Raw genomic sequence first — 16,869 nt, forward strand, 5'->3', positions numbered from 1 at the left:
TACAGACGAACAAACCCACACACTTAAGCTCATAAGCATGCATGTGCACATTCAGATCACACGTGTTGACCTAAACACAGTCTCACATACGTGTAGTCTTCAAGCACACGTAGATGGGCGCAGCACATATAGACCTTATCGAATGTACGGAGAACACGCTTCTCACGGTAATCGCATTATACGAAACGCACATACACTTTGGACCTTGTACGCGAGGATCATCACGTTTTGCTGAAGCTTTCGTGCGCTACGTACATTACAACTCTGTCTCTTGCGCTACGCGACATGCACTCTCAGCACGCGGGTCCATAATGGGCATTACGCGGAACATCTCGCAATTCGCGAGGAAATCACGTGGACCCGCGCACGCACTTCGTGGCCCTCCACTTACACATACACACATACATACACACACACATACACACATACACACACATACAATATGGAAGATAAAAAAGTACAGTCGGACAACATAAGTGATTTCAAAGTCACTCTTAACCAATGAAATCACAGTGACCGAAGTCTACAACTATACATTTTATCCTCTATATTGCAATCAAATACAAACTTATTCTTAAAAAAGTCAATGTCACTTAACTTATTTTCCATGGATCCAAGAGAAGTCCGGTTCCTCGTTCCTCGAAGTCGTGTAGTCGGTCGTCTCGAGTGTGCGGCTCCTACAAGTTCCTCCCGGGCGAGCGGCGGAGGGCTCTCGGAGAGCAAACTGAAAACAACAACACAGATATGGTCGCCCTGAAGCTGACTGGGAACAGTATGTGTGTATGACTTTTAAGGCATGCCCAACTATATATATATATATGTAGTGTATATATAGACGTGTGCGTGTGTATATATATGTATATATATATATGTATATATATATATATATATATATACTGTATATATATATATATATATATATATATATACTGTATATATATATATATGCATGTGCTTCTGTATGTGGGCGCATATGTATATATATATATATATATATATATATATATATATATATATATATATATATATATATATATATATATAGTGTGTGTGTGTGTGTATGTATTTATGTATATGTGTGTGTATGTATATAGTAATGTGTGGTGTGTGCATGTTTGTGTGGCGTGTGTGTGTGTGTGCACGCATATACGTGTGTTTGTGCGTGAGCAGTTTTATCTGAATATAATAAAGAATTAATAGGAATCATCCAATAACGATGAGGCGCATTCCAAACTATCGTGAATTCTCCCCCCCCCCCAAAAAAAAAAAAAAATCTTTTGCAGGGAACTTGAGACCCAGAGACTCCTTCAGACTTCGACCAACTCCGAAAGACTCTTGTAGTTTCCGACAGACTTTGGCAGACTCTGACAGACTTTGGCAGAATCTGGTAAACTACGACAGAATTGTGGATTCTGAATGACAGAGTCTGTGAGATTCCGAAAGATTTCGGCAGACGGAAAAGCAGATGCGGAGAATTTCGTGGAACAACAGAACCACGGAGGACTGGGGGCGTAAGACATGGAGGGAACTGAACATAAAATTTCCTTCACGAGAACTCAAACAGAATTCAAAAACCTAGAATCATTATCTTGAGGTAATATTCATTCCGCCAATATTCTTAATACTAGAAAAAAAAAATCTCGGGTCCTTTCAGTATCCATCAAACGTGGTTACTGTTGTTCACATTCTTTAAAGCAGTGGTTCTTCACTCCTAGGTCGCGACCCAAAGTTGGGTCGCCAAGCCATTTTATTGGGTCGCTAAGGGTTTGCAGAAAATAATTATTTTCCCACTACAAATATATTATAACTATATACTGTAATAATTAAAATACATGATGCCTAGTTTTAGGATTCTAAGCAGACCATGATTAAATAAAAACTCCAAAGCAGAAAATTTATTTGAAGTGTTTTGAAATTTCAATGTATATCTATGTAGGCTTGGGTCGCGATGCTTGATTTGTGCAAAATTTTGGGTCGCTGCCAAAAAAGGTTAAGAACCACTGCTTTAAAGCATTTACAGACACGACCTCGCGCGTCACGTCTTGGACACTCTCCACAGAGTCCATTCTATTGCGCTTTGCGACTAAGGAGGGAGTGGAAGGGAGGGGAAGGGGGAAGAAAAACAACGACGCAGGTGCCTTGTAGGCGACGGAGGTCTCAGAGTCCGAGTCCTCACCAGACGCAGAACGGGAATCGTCACGAACTCGCGCGTTCTTTGGACTGTCCACAAGAAGAAGAAAAGGAAGATGAAGATGTAGAAGGCGAAGAGAAAATAATAAAGGTGGAAGAGGAGGAACGGAAGGGAAGGAAAACAAGTAGAAAGGTAAAGGAAGAAGATGGAAAAAAAAGGAAGACGAAGAAAAAGGAAAGAAATAAGACGATTAGCCCCATCAAGAATGTGACTACGTGAGGAAGTTGGATAAAGAAGACGTCTTAAAACATAAGAACTTAAGAATGAAGGAGACTGCCTGAGACCATAAGACCTACACTATGCAGTTCCATGTCCATTATCACCTACCACCCCTATTATGACCTGTTTATTGTGAAACCGGTCAGGAATAAACTCGGACTAAGACCCGTCCTCTACATCCACCCTCCTCAATTTATTCATCAATTCATTTATATATGAAATGGTTTGTTTATTCATTTGAGGTCATAGTATGTACGAGAAGATGTCTTTGTTCGTGAAGAAGCTTCCGGTATGGCGTGACGCGTTCTATTTCGATCTTAGTGATTGCCACTTACGTTGCTATCCGAGCTCACAGGGCAAAGGTGGTGAGTGGACTCTCAGCTGAGTGCCTTCTGGGGCAAGCTCTTGGTTACTATCTCACCGCCGAACTTCGACTCGTTGTTGTTTTTGGTGGTGGTTGTTTGATCATCCAAGGGAACAATGAGGAACAAATCAAGAGCTCTATCTGTCTCTGTTTTTGTATCTCTCTCTCTCTTCCTGTCTCTTTCTCTCTCTCTTTCTTCTCCCCCCACCCCTCTCTCTCTCTGACCGGATGTTTGCTGTCGTGGTTTCAGTGTCCTCTTAAACGTCGCCAGAAGGTCCCCCGTGTCTACTTCGAGCACAGTTGAAGGTCGTTGCTCTTCTGTCCTCGGTCGACGACTACCCCGGGTTCTTTGCGAACTGGCGCCGTGTGGAATCAAACTGGAAGGGTACCTCCTCTTCACCCAAAAAGAATTATTTTAATATTTCATCGGCAGTAACCAGCGATTGTATCCCTGCGGACAGGATCATGCCGAAGAGGTGAAATCATCATAATCCAGCTAGCTTGAGTAAGCGGTTTCACCATTTTTGGAAAGGAGCTCGCTGCGTACCACAAGAATCTTGTTGTTGTTGTGGTCTGTTGATTGTTTTGACACCGTTGTAAAGGCAGAAACATGGACATCTCCAACGGCAAGGTTGGACTCCCATAAACTAGTCTAACCACTCGTCCAAAGATAAGGGTGGATGAAAGAATGCTTGTCCAGCCGTAAGGTTGGACTCCAAGCATTACGTTGACAGGCAGAAACATGAACATCTCCAATGGCAAGGTTGGACTCGCCTGAACTAGTCTAACCACTCGTCTAAAGACAGGGTTGGATGGTCGAATGCTTGTTCAGCCGTAAGGTTGGACTCCAAGCATTCCGTTGACTAGTGTAACCGTAGCTTAAAGACCCTTCCACACTGTGCCCTGTGACCATTCAGAACCGTGACATTAAAAATCAAAGTTTTTATGTTAGGTGTAGTTGTGTTCCACCGCAGCCCACGCAAAAATAAATGAATAAATAGATAAATAAATAGATAAAAATTAATAGATTAATAAAATAAAAAGCACTACTGACGTTACAGTTAACTTACGGTACTTATTTATGGAAAGCTATGAAATGATGCATATAAGAATTGCATCTATGACACAAGGAAACAACTTTATCTTTACCGATTTATCCTTAATGAAAATATGCCCACAACAGATAACAGATTATGCTGCTTTCCCTGGATTTGTGTGTGTGTGTATGATTTCATGTACACATGTGGATGATTTCAACCCTGCCTGCTGACGTACTAATCAGATGGAGACATATTTAGTTGCGTTAGTAATTACACCAATCATTTACAAGTATATACATATAATTTTTTAAGAAACCACCGGGAAATTGAAAAACAGATATATATGTGTGTGTGTGTGTGTTTGTGTGTGCTTAAATCATAATCCATCTTCTCATTATCAAGTAGCTTCCGCAGCACAAAGAATAATACCCTAAAGCAGGGGTTCTCAAACTTTTTCTCATTAAGTACCCCCTGAGTTATAAGATCATCTTTCCGAACCCCGAATAATCTGACAATGAAGAGAATGGTAATTTATTGACTAACTCATTAAAGTACAATAATTCTGCAAAGGATATTATAAAATTATTCAAATTCTAATGACTTTATTCAGAAGATTGAAGGAACACACACTGCTAGCACGGGGTTTCATAATCCACAACTACCACTATTTAAAATACGTTTTTCATCAGCCATCTAAGTACCCCTAGAAATCTTCTTGTGAACCCCTGGAGGTTCGCGAACCCCAGTTTGAGTACCCCTGCCCTAAAGTATGTCACGCAGGTGGTTCTGTGAAGGTTGCTTCTACGGTGTTCAAGTAATGCCGCGTGTGTGGTGCCACAAACGCGGTGCTACTACACAAAGGACGACCGATGGAGTGAGGAGTGAAACATGAGTAGAGTCTGTCGGAATCTGTAGGAGTCTCAGGTTCTCCGCCGATGCCTCAACGATTCTCCTTCCAAAGAATTTCCTTCGGAATCCCTAGAAGAATTCAGGATTGTTTGGAAAACAGTTGATAGTTAATGGATGAATCCTATTAATTTTTTTGAAATTCGGTTAGAACTGCTAACTCACAAACACCCGCATGTGTACACACGCACAGATACACACATACTAAACACACCTGCCACCAGAACACTTTGAGACCTAACAACTAGACGTCTACCTTCCGGGACGCTGGTGTGGGAAGGACCGCATCCATTTCAAGAGCTCACAAAAAAGCAAGGAGGTACACTGTCAAACACACATCCAAAAATAACAAGAGCCACACAGACAAACATACCTGCAATCTCACAGCTGCCTGCCACCAGGATGCCGAAGTATCCTTTGACTGGACACCTGCCTTCCGGGACGCTGGGGCAACTCCTGACGGGAAGGTGAGGAGACCAAGGACAAATCGCCTGGCTTCTGGAACGCTGGGGTGTCCATGACTGCATTCATTCCAAGAGCTCACAAAAACGAAAAAAGACACACTCAAACACATCCAAACATATCGAGAGCCACACAGACGAACATTTCCTGGAAGCTGACGGTTGCCTAATACCGGAACGTCGGAGTGACCAGAGACTGGATACTTCTCTACCGGGACGCTGGGGCAACTCCTAGCGACCTGCCTCCGGGACAGTGGGGCGACCAAAGGCTGGTCGCCTGCCTTTCGGGACGCTGGGGTGGCTAGGACCACGTTGGTTGCAAGCGCTCACAAGTTCGCAAAGTGGCACACTCTCAAACACACGTCCAAACATATCATGAGCCACGCACACGAATAAACCTAAAAACTCACTGTTGCCTGCCACCGGGACGCCGGGGTGACCAGAGATTGGGCACCTGCCTTCCGGGACTCTGGGGCAACCCCTGACCACCTGCCACCGGGACGCAGGGGAGACCAAGGACTGGTCGCCTGTCTTTCGGGACACTGGGGTGGCCAAGACTGCATTCATTAGAAACACTCGCAAACAAGCAAAGAGGCACACTCACAAACACATCCAAACATATCAAGAGCCACACAAACATAACTACAAGCTCACGGTTTCCTGTCACCGGGGCGCCGGGGGAACCAGAGACTGGTCACCTGCCTACCCGGACGCTGGGTCAATTTCTGATCACCTTCTACCGTGACGTTGGTGTGACAAAGGACTGGTCGCCTGCCTTCCGGGACGCTGGGAGGACAAAGGACTGGTCGCCTGCCTTCCGATACGCTGGGGTGGAGAGGACCATGTTCATTGCAAGTGCTCACAAACAGGCAAAGAGAGACATTCAAACACACGTCCAAACATGATAAGAGACACACAGACTAACATACCTACAAGCTTGTTGCCTGACGCCGGGGTGACCATTCTCTGGACACCTGCTTGTACGAGGGTGGCTAAGGAAAGTATAGTACAATGGGAAACAGTATATTAGATAAATTGAAGCACTGCGACAAAACGTGCGTACACTCGGATGGCGTAATAGAAATTTCCTTGTGTGAATGCAGCCTGGCTTGGCCGGAGGCATACAAACCCCGCATGGTTTCTGGTTTCTTCACAAAATTGGCACGTGTAAAGCCAATCGATATAATAGTTTTAATAAATCAATATAGATAAATTACACATTATTTATATACAAAGGGGAAAGCATGTATGACATTCGTACAGTGCCATTAGCATGCACGCACACCACAACATTGCTCGGCCACCACCACTCAGTGACCTCACCGAGAAAACGAAAAGAAGAAATGACCAGGCAAGACAAAAACAAAGCACATATAACACAGTCCACACACAGTGCATACCCTAATACACTGGTTCCCAACATGTAGCTGGCGGGCTCCATGGCGCCCGCAAGGGTCAGCCAGAAAACTGTGAAACATCCTTCATTTTAACATTTCTATATAAGTGTATATATGTATATATATATATATATATATATATATATATATATATATATATATATGTGTGTGTACATACTAGACCACCCGGAACCCGTTGGGTCAAATAAAATGTTAGATTATACGTTCTTAACAACATGGAAAAGGCTTATGATAGGGTAGACAGAAAGGCACTGTGGGAGGTTATACAGATTTATGGGATAGGAGGAAAGCTTTTGGGAGCTGTTAAGAGTTTTTATGAGAGTGGTAGAGCATGTGTTAGGATTAGAAATGGAGAGAGTGAGTGGTTTGAAGTAAAGGTGGGACTTCGTCAAGGATGCGTTATGTCGCCCTGGCTGTTCAACTTGTACATGGATGGGGTGGTGCGAAAAGTGAATGCTAGGGTAGTGGGTCAGGGATTGGAGATGGTTAAAGAAAATGGAGAAAAGTGGGAGGTGAGCCAGCTGTTGTTTGCGGACGACACTGCGCTTGTGGCAGGGTCAAAGGAGGGATTGAGGAAGCTGGTGGCAGAGTTTGGGAGAGTATGTGATAGAAGAAAGCTAAAGTTAAATGTGGGTAAAAGTAAGGTGATGAGATATACAAAGGGTGAAAGTGGCAGTAGACTGGAAGTGAACAATAAGGGAGAGCGACTGGAGGAAGTGGATAGTTTTAGATACTTGGGTGCAAGTGTAGCAGGAAAAGGTGGCGTGAAGGTGGAGGTAGAATGTAGAGTGAGAGAAGCGAGTAAATGCCTTGGTGGTTTAAAGAGTGTAATGAGGAATAGACATTTGGGAATGGATGCGAAGAGGAGACTGTATGAAGGAGTGGTTGTGCCAACAGCACTGTATGGGGCAGAAACGTGGAACATAAGAGAAGAAGAGAGAAGGAGTTTGAATGTGTTTGAGATGAGGTGTCTGAGAAGTATGGTGGGGGTTACTAGGCTGGATAGAGTGAGAAATGAGGAGGTGAGGAGGAGAACAGGGGTGAAAAGGGATTTGGGAGATAGGGTTGATGAAAGAATATTAGGATGGTTTGGACACATGGAAAGAATGAGTGAAGAAAGACTAGTAAAAGAGGTATGGAAGGCAGATGTGGAGGGAGAGAACATGAGGGGACGTCCTAGGATGAGGTGGATGGATGGGGTGAAGGGGGCTTTGGGGAAGAGGGGAATGTCTGTTGAGGAAGGAAGGGAGAGGACGGAAGACAGAGGTGAGTGGAGAATGGTTGTATATGGATGATGTTGTGACTGCATGAGGAGGAATTTGCGGGGGGGTGTTGGGTGGGGTAGTATGTGAGTAAATTTTGACGCAGCCCGAAGGGATTTCTCCCCGTCCTCGCCTTATATGCAAAGGGGGACGGAGAGGGGGGGTCGCCGATTAAATGAAGCGGCCTTGCTGTGGATGTACTATGTCTTGCGACACTGCTTCTGACCCAGGGCGGTGGGCAGGGTGCAGGGATGACCCGTCATCCAGGAGGTGCTCAGATGAGAGGGAGGGTGGGAGGGGTGTGGAGTGTATTTAGGGATGAAATGGGTGGGAGTGTTTTTATGCCTTTCCCTTTTTGGCTACCTCCCTTGTAAGGGGGAAAAAGCCTTGGTATATGTATGTATGTAATAATATGGTCAATAAAATCTTTATTAAGACAATGTTCTATTCAGTAGACGAAGGCAGTGACTTGATTACTTATAAGAAGTGAAATGCAGAAGATTGTGACGTCATGTCGTCGTTGCTTGGAACACTACGCATCATATGATTTATAGGGTTCGTAATATTTTGGTAAACTTATTATGCCTCATTTTATTTATATATCGTATAATGGCATTAGCATCCACGTACACCGCACCATCCCTTCCGGTATACTGAGGCAACTCCTTACCACCTGCCACCGAGACACTAGGATGTCCAGGACTGCATTCATTAACAGATATGCAAAGACGCACACTCAAACACACGTCCAAACATATCGAGATCCACGCACACGTACAAACCTACAAGCTCACGGTTGCCTGCCACCGGGACGCTGGGGTGACCAGAGACTGGGCACCTGCCTTCCGGGACGCTGGGGCAACTCCTGACCACCTGCCACCGGGACGCTGGGGAGATCAAGAAGTGGTCTCCTGCCTTCCGGGACGCTGGGGTGGTCAGGTCTGCATTCATTCACAGATATGCCAAGAGGCACACTGTCAGACACACATGCAAACATATGAAGATCCACGCACACGCACAAACCCACAAGCTCACTGTTGCCTGCCACCGGGACGCCGGGGTGACCAGAGACTGGACACCTGCCCTCCGGGACGCTGGGGCAACTCCTGACCACCTGCCACCGGGACGCTGGGGAGAAGAAGCAGTGGTCTCCTGCCTTCCGGGACGCTGGGGTGGTCAGGACTGCATTCATTCACAGATATGCCAAGAGGCACACTGTCAGACACACATGCAAACATATCAAGATCCACGCACACGTACAAACCTACAAGCTCACGGTTGCCTGCCAACGGGACGCCGGTGTGACCAGAGACTGGGCACCTGCCCTCCGGGACGCTGGGGCAACTCCTGACCACCTGCCACCGGGACGCTGGGGAGATGAAGAAGTGGTCTCCTGCCTTCCGGGACGCTGGGGTGGTCAGGACTGCAATCATTCACATATATGCCATGAGGCACACTGTCAGACACACATGCAAACACATCAAGATCCACACACACGTACAAATCTACAAGCTGACAGTTGCCTGCCACCGGGACGCCGGGGTGACCAGAGACTGGACACCTGCCCTCCGGGACGCTGGGGCAACTCCTGACCACCTGCCACCGGGACGCTGGGGAGATGAAGAAGTGGTCTCCTGCCTTCCGGGACGCTGGGGTGGTCAGGACTGCATTCATTCACAGATATGCCAAGAGGCACACTGTCAGACACACATGCAAACATATCAAGATCAAAACACACGTACAAACCTACAAGCTCACTGTTGCCTGCCACCGGAACGTCGGGGTGACCAGAGACTGGACACCTGCCCTCCGGGACGCTGGGGCAACTCCTGACCACCTGCCACCGGGACGCTGGGGAGATGAAGATCTGGACACCTTCCTTCCGGGACGCTGGGGGTGGTCAGGACTGCATTCATTCACAGATATGCCAATAGGCACACTGTCAGACACACATGCAAACAGATCAAGATCCACTCACACGTACAAACCTACAAGCTCACTGTTGCATGCCACCGGGACGCAGGGGTGAACAGGGACTGGACACCTGCCATCCGGGACGCTGGGGCAACTCCTGACCACCTGCCACCGGGACGCTGGGGAGATGAAGAAGTGGTCTCCTGCCTTCCGGGACGCTGGGGTGGTCAGCACTGCATTCTTCCCAAGATATGCCAAGAGGCACACTGTCAGACACACATGCAAACATATCAAGATCCACGCACACGTACAAACCTACAAGCTCACTGTTGCCTGCCACCGGGACGCCGGGGTGACCAGAGACTGGACACCTGCCCTCCGGGACGCTGGGGCAACTCCTGACCACCTGCCACCGGGACGCTGGGGAGATGAAGAAGTGGTCTCCTGCCTTCTGGGACGCTGGGGTGGTCAGGACTGCATTCATTTACAGATATGCCAAGAGGCACACTGTCAGACACACATGCAAACATATCAAGATCGACGCACACGTACAAACCTACAAGCTCACTGTTGCCCGCCACCGGGACGCCGGGGTGACCAGAGACTGGACACCTGCCCTCCGGGACGCTGGGGCAACTCCTGACCACCTGCCACCGGGACGCTGGGGAGATGAAGAAGTGGTCTCCTGCCTTCCGGGACGCTGGGGTGGTCAGGACTGCATTCATTCACAGATATGCCAATAGGCACACTGTCAGACACATGCAAACATATCAAGATCCACGCACACGTACAAACCTACAAGCTCACTGTTGCCTGCCACCGGGACACCTGCCCTCCGGGACGCTGAGGCAACTCCTGACCACCTGCCACCAGGACGCTGGGGGAGATGAATAAGTGGTCTCCTGCCTTCCGGGACGCTGGGGTAGTCAGGACTGCATTCATTCACAGATATGCCAATAGGCACACTGTCAGACACATGCAAACATATCAAGATCCACGCACACGTACAAACCTACAAGCTCACTTTTGCCTGCCACCGGGACGCCGTGGTGACCAGAGACTGGACACCTGCCCTCCGGAACGCTGGGGCAACTCCTGACCACCTGCCACCGGGACACTGGGGAGATGAAGAAGTGGTCTCCTGCCTTCCGGGACGCTCGGGTGGTCAGGACTGCATTCATTCACAGATATGCCAAGAGGCACACTGTCAGACACACATGCAAACATATCAAGATCCACGCACACGTACAAACCTACAAGCTCACTGTTGCCTGCCACCGGGACGCCGGGGTGACCAGAGACTGGACACCTGCCCTCCGGGACGCTGGGCAACTCCTGACCACCTGCCACCGGGACGCTGGGGAGATGAAGAAGTGGTCTCCTGCCTTCCGGGACGCTGGGGTGGTCAGGACTGCATTCATTCACAGATATGCCAAGAGGCACACTGTCAGACACACATGCAAACATATCAAGATCCACGCACACGTACAAACCTACAAGCACACGGTTGCCTGCCACCGGGACGCCGGGGTGACCAGAGACTGGACACCTGCCCTCCGGGACGCTGGGGCAACTCCTGACCACCTGCCACCGGGACGCTGGGGAGATGAAGAAGTGGTCTCCTGCCTTCCGGGACGCTGGGGTGGTCAGGACTGCATTCATTCACAGATATGCCAAGAGGCACACTGTCAGACACACATGCAAACATATCAAGATCCACGCACACGTACAAACCTACAAGCTCACTGTTGCCTGCCACCGGGACGCCGGGGTGACCAGAGACTGGACACCTGCCCTCCGGGACGCTGGGGCAACTCCTGACCACCTGCCACCGGGACGCTGGGGAGATGAAGAAGTGGTCTCCTGCCTTCCGGGACGCTGGGGTGGTCAGGACTGCATTCATTCACAGATATGCCAAGAGGCACACTATCAGACACACACGCAAACATATCAAGATCCACGCACACGTACAAACCTACAAGCTCACGGTTGCCTGCCACCGGGACGCCGGGGTGACCAGAGACTGGACACCTGCCCTCCGGGACGCTGGGGCAACTCCTGACCACCTCCCACCGGGACGCTGGGGATATCAAGAAGTGGTCTCCTGCCTTCCGGGACGCTGGGGTGGTCAGGACTGCATTCATTCACAGATATGCCAAGAGGCACACTGTCAGACACACATGCAAACGTATCAAGATCCACGCACACGTACAAACCTACAAGCTCACTGTTGCCTGCCACCGGGACGCCGGGGTGACCAGAGACTGGACACCTGCCCTCCGGGACGCTGGGGCAACTCCTGACCACCTGCCACCGGGACGCTGGGGAGATGAAGAAGTGGTCTCCTGCCTTCCGGGACGCTGGGGTGGTCAGGACTGCATTCATTCACAGATATGCCAAGAGGCACACTATCAGACACACACGCAAACATATCAAGATCCACGCACACGTACAAACCTACAAGCTCACGGTTGCCTGCCACCGGGACGCCGGGATGACCAGAGACTGGACACCTGCCCTCCGGGACGCTGGGGCAACTCCTGACCACCTGCCACCGGGACGCTGGGGAGATGAAGAAGTGGTCTCCTGCCTTCCGGGACGCTGGGGTGGTCAGGACTGCATTCATTGACAGATATGCCAAGAGGCACACTGTCAGACACACATGCAAACGTATCAAGATCCACGCACACGTACAAACCTACAAGCTCACTGTTGCCTGCCACCGGGACGCCGGGGTGACCAGAGACTGGACACCTGCCCTCCGGGACGCTGGGGCAACTCCTGACCACCTGCCACCGGGACGCTGGGGAGATGAAGAAGTGGTCTCCTGCCTTCCGGGACGCTGGGGTGGTCAGGACTGCATTCATTCACAGATATGCCAAGAGGCACACTGTCAGACACACATGCAAACATATCAAGATCCACGCACACGTACAAACCTACAAGCTCACTGTTGCCTGCCACCGGGACGCCGGGGTGACCAGAGACTGGGCACCTGCCCTCCGGGACGCTGGGGCAACTCCTGACCACCTGCCACCGGGACGCTGGGGAGATGAAGAAGTGGTCTCCTGCCTTCCGGGACGCTGGGGTGGTCAGGACTGCATTCATTCACAGATATGCCAAGGGGCACACTGTCAGACACACATGCAAACATATCAAGATCCACGCACACGTACAAACCTACAAGCTCACTGTTGCCTGCCACCGGGACGCCGGGGTGACCAGAGACTGGACACCTGCCCTCCGGGACGCTGGGGCAACTCCTGACCACCTGCCACCGGGACGCTGGGGAGACCAAGAAGTGGTCTCCTGCCTTCCGGGACGCTGGGGTGGCCAGGTCCACATTCATCGCAAGCGCTTACAATTAAGCAACGGGACACGTTCTCAAACACACGCTCAAGCATAATAAGAACCATACAGATGAACAAACCCACACACTCAAGCTCATAAGCATGCATGTGCACATTCAGATCACACGTGTTGACTTAAACACAGTCACACATACGTGTAGTCTTCAAGCATACCAAGAGGGGCGCAGCACATATAGTCCTTATCGAATGTACGGAAAACACGCTTCTCAACGTAGTCGCATTATACATACGCACATACACTTTGGACCTTGTACGCGAGGATCATCATGTGGCGATCACACGTTTTGCTGAAGCTTTCGTGCGCTACGTACATTACAACTCTGTCTCTTGTGCTGCGCGACATGCACTCTCAGCGCGCGGGTCCATAGTGATTACGCGGAACATCTCGCAATTCGCGAGGAAACCACGTGGACCCGCGCACGCACTTCGTGGCCCTCCACTTACACATACACACACACATACACACATACACACACATACAATATGGAAGATAAAAAAGTACAGTCGGACAACATAAGTGATTTCAAAGTCACTCTTAACCAATGAAATCACAGTGACCGAAGTCGTCTACGACTATACATTTTATCCTCTATATTGCAATCAAATACAAACTTATTCTTAAAAAAATCAATGTCACTTACCTTATTTCCCATGGATCCAGGAGAAGTCCGGTTCCTCGTTCCTCGAAGTCGTGTAGTCGGTCGTCTCGAGTGTGCGGCTCCTACAAGTTCCTCACGGGCGAGCGGCGGAGGGCGCTCGGAGAGCAAACTGAAAACAACAACACAGATATGGCCGCCCTGAAGCTGACTGGGAACAGTATGTATGTATGACTTTTAAGGCATGCCCAACTATATATATATGTACTGTATATATAGACGTGTGTGTGTGTATATATATGTATATATATATATATGCGTGTGTGTGTGTATATATATATATAATATGTACTGTATATATAGACGTGTGTGTGTGTATATATATGTATATATATATATATATATATTTGTATATATATATGTATATATATATTATATTTGTATATATATATATATATATGTATATATATGTATATATTTATATATGTATATATGCATGTGCTTCTGTATGTGGGCGCATATATATATATATATATATATATATATATATATATATATATATTTATATTGTGTTTGTGTCCGTGTGTGTGTGTGTGTATTTATGTATATGTGTGTGTATGTGTATAGTAATGTGTGTGGTGTGTGCATGTTTGTGTGGCGTGTGTGTGTGTGTGCGCGCGCATATACGTGTGTTTGTGCGTGAGCAGTTTTATCTGAATATTATAAAGAATTAATAGGAATCATCCAATAACGATGAGGCGCATTCCAAACTATCGTAAATTCTCCCCCCCCCTCCAAAAAAAAAATAAAAAAATCAGGGAACTTTAGACCCTGAGACTCCTTCAGACTTCGACCAACTCCGAAAGACTCTTGTAGTTTCCGACAGACTTTGGCAGACTCTGACAGACTTTGGCAGAATCTGGTCAACTACGACAGAATTGTGGATTCTGAATGACAGAGTCTGTGAGATTCCGAAAGATTTCGGCAGACGGAAAAGCAGATGCGGAGAATTTCGTGGAACAACAGAACCACGGAGGACTGGGGGGCGAAAGACATGGAGGGAACTGAATATAAATTTTTCTTCACGAGAACTCAAACAGAATTCAAAAACCTAGAATCATTATCTTGAGGCAATATTCATTCCGCCAATATTCTTAATACTAGAAAAAAAATCTTGGGTCCTTTCAGTATGCATCAAACGTTGTTACTGTTGTTCACATTCTTTAAAGCATTTACAGACACGACCGCGCGCGTCACCGTCTTGGACACTCTCCACAGAGTCCATTCTATTGCGCTTTGCGGCTAAGGAGGAAATGGAAGAGAGGGGAAGGGGGAAGAAAAACAACGACGCAGGTGCCTTGTAGGCGACAGAGGTCTCCGAGTCCAAGAATCGTCACCAGAAGCAGAACGGGAATCGTCACGAACTCCCGCGTTCCTTGGACTGTCCACAAGAAGAAGAAAAGGAAGATGAAAATGTAGAAGGCGAAGACAAAATAATAAAGGTGGAAAAGGAGAAACGGAAGAGAAGGAAAACAAGTAGAAAGGTAAAGGAAGAAGAAGATGGAAAAAAAAGGAAGACGAAGAAAAAGGAAAGAAATAAGACGATTAGCCCCATCAAGAATGTGACTAGGTGAGGAAGTTGGATAAAGAAGACGTCTTAAAACATAAGAACGTAAGAATGAAGGAGACTGCAAGAGACCATAAGACCTACGCTATGCAGTTCCATGTCCATTACCACCTATCACCCCTATTATGACCTGTTTATTGTGAAACCGGTCAGGAATAAACTCGGACTAAGACTCGTCCTCTAGATCCACCTTCCTCAATTTATTCATCAATTCATTTATATATGAAATGATTTGTTTATTCATTTGAGGTCATAGTATGCACGAGAAGATTTCTTTGTGAAGAAGCTTCTGGTATGGTGTCACGCGTTCTATTTCGATCTTAGTGATTGCCACTTACGTTGCTATCCGAGCTCACAGGGCAAAGGTGGTGAGTGGACTCTCAGCTGAGTGCCTTCTGGGGCAAGCTCTTGGTTACTATCTCACCGCCGAACTTCGACTCGTTGTTGTTGTTGGTGGTGGTAGTACCCCCTTTGATCATCCAAGGGAACAATGTGAAACAAATCAAGAGCTCTATCTGTCTCTCTGTTTTTGTATATCACTCTCTCTTCCTCTTCCTGTCTCTCTCTCTCTCTCTTTCTCCCCCCCCCCCTCTCTCTCTCTCTCTCTCTCTGACCGGATGTTTGCTGTCGTGGTTTCAGTGTCCTCTTAAACGTCGCCAGAAGGTCCCCCGTGTCTACTTCGAGCACAGTTGAAATGTCGTTGCTCTTCTGTCCTCGGTCGACGACTACTTCGGGTTCTTTGCGAACTGGCGCCGTGTGGAATCAAACTCGAAGGTATCTCCTCTTCACCCAAAAAGAATTATTTTAATATTTCATCGGCAGTAATCGGCGATTCTATCCCTGCGGACAGGATCATGCCGAAGAGGTGAAATCACCATAATCCAGCTAGCTTGAGTAAGCGGTTTCACCATTTTTGGAAAGGAGCTCGCTGCGTACCATAAGAATCTTGTTGTTGTTGTGGTCTGTTGATTGTTTTGACACCGTTGTAAAGGCAGAAACATGGACATCTCCAACGGCAAAGTTGGATTCCCCTAAACTAGTCTAACCACTCGTCCAAAGATAAGGTCTGATGAAAGAATGCTTGTCCAGCCGTAAGGTTGGACTCCAAGCATTACGTTGACAGGCAGAAACATGAACATCTCCAATGGCAAGGTTGGACTCGCCTAAACTAGTCTAACCACTCGTCCAAAGACAGGGTTGGATGGTCGAATGCTTGTTCAGCCGTAAGGTTGGACTCTAAGCATTCCGTTGACTAGTGTAACCGTAGCTTAAAGACCCTTCCACACTGTGTCCTGTGACCATTCAGAACCGTGACATTAAAAACCAAAGTTTTTATGTTAGGTGTAGTTGTGTAAGGTTCCACCACAGCCCCCGCAAAAATAAATAAATAAATAAATGAATAAAAATTAATAGATAAATAAAATAAAAAGCACTGCTGACGTTACAATTAACTTGCTGTACTTATTTATGGAAAGCTATCAAATGATACACATAAGATTT

The sequence above is a fragment of the Oratosquilla oratoria genome, chromosome 23, assembly GCF_046742065.1.
Source record: "Oratosquilla oratoria isolate Oo_2021 chromosome 23, ASM4674206v1, whole genome shotgun sequence".
NCBI lineage: Eukaryota > Metazoa > Arthropoda > Malacostraca > Stomatopoda > Squillidae > Oratosquilla > Oratosquilla oratoria.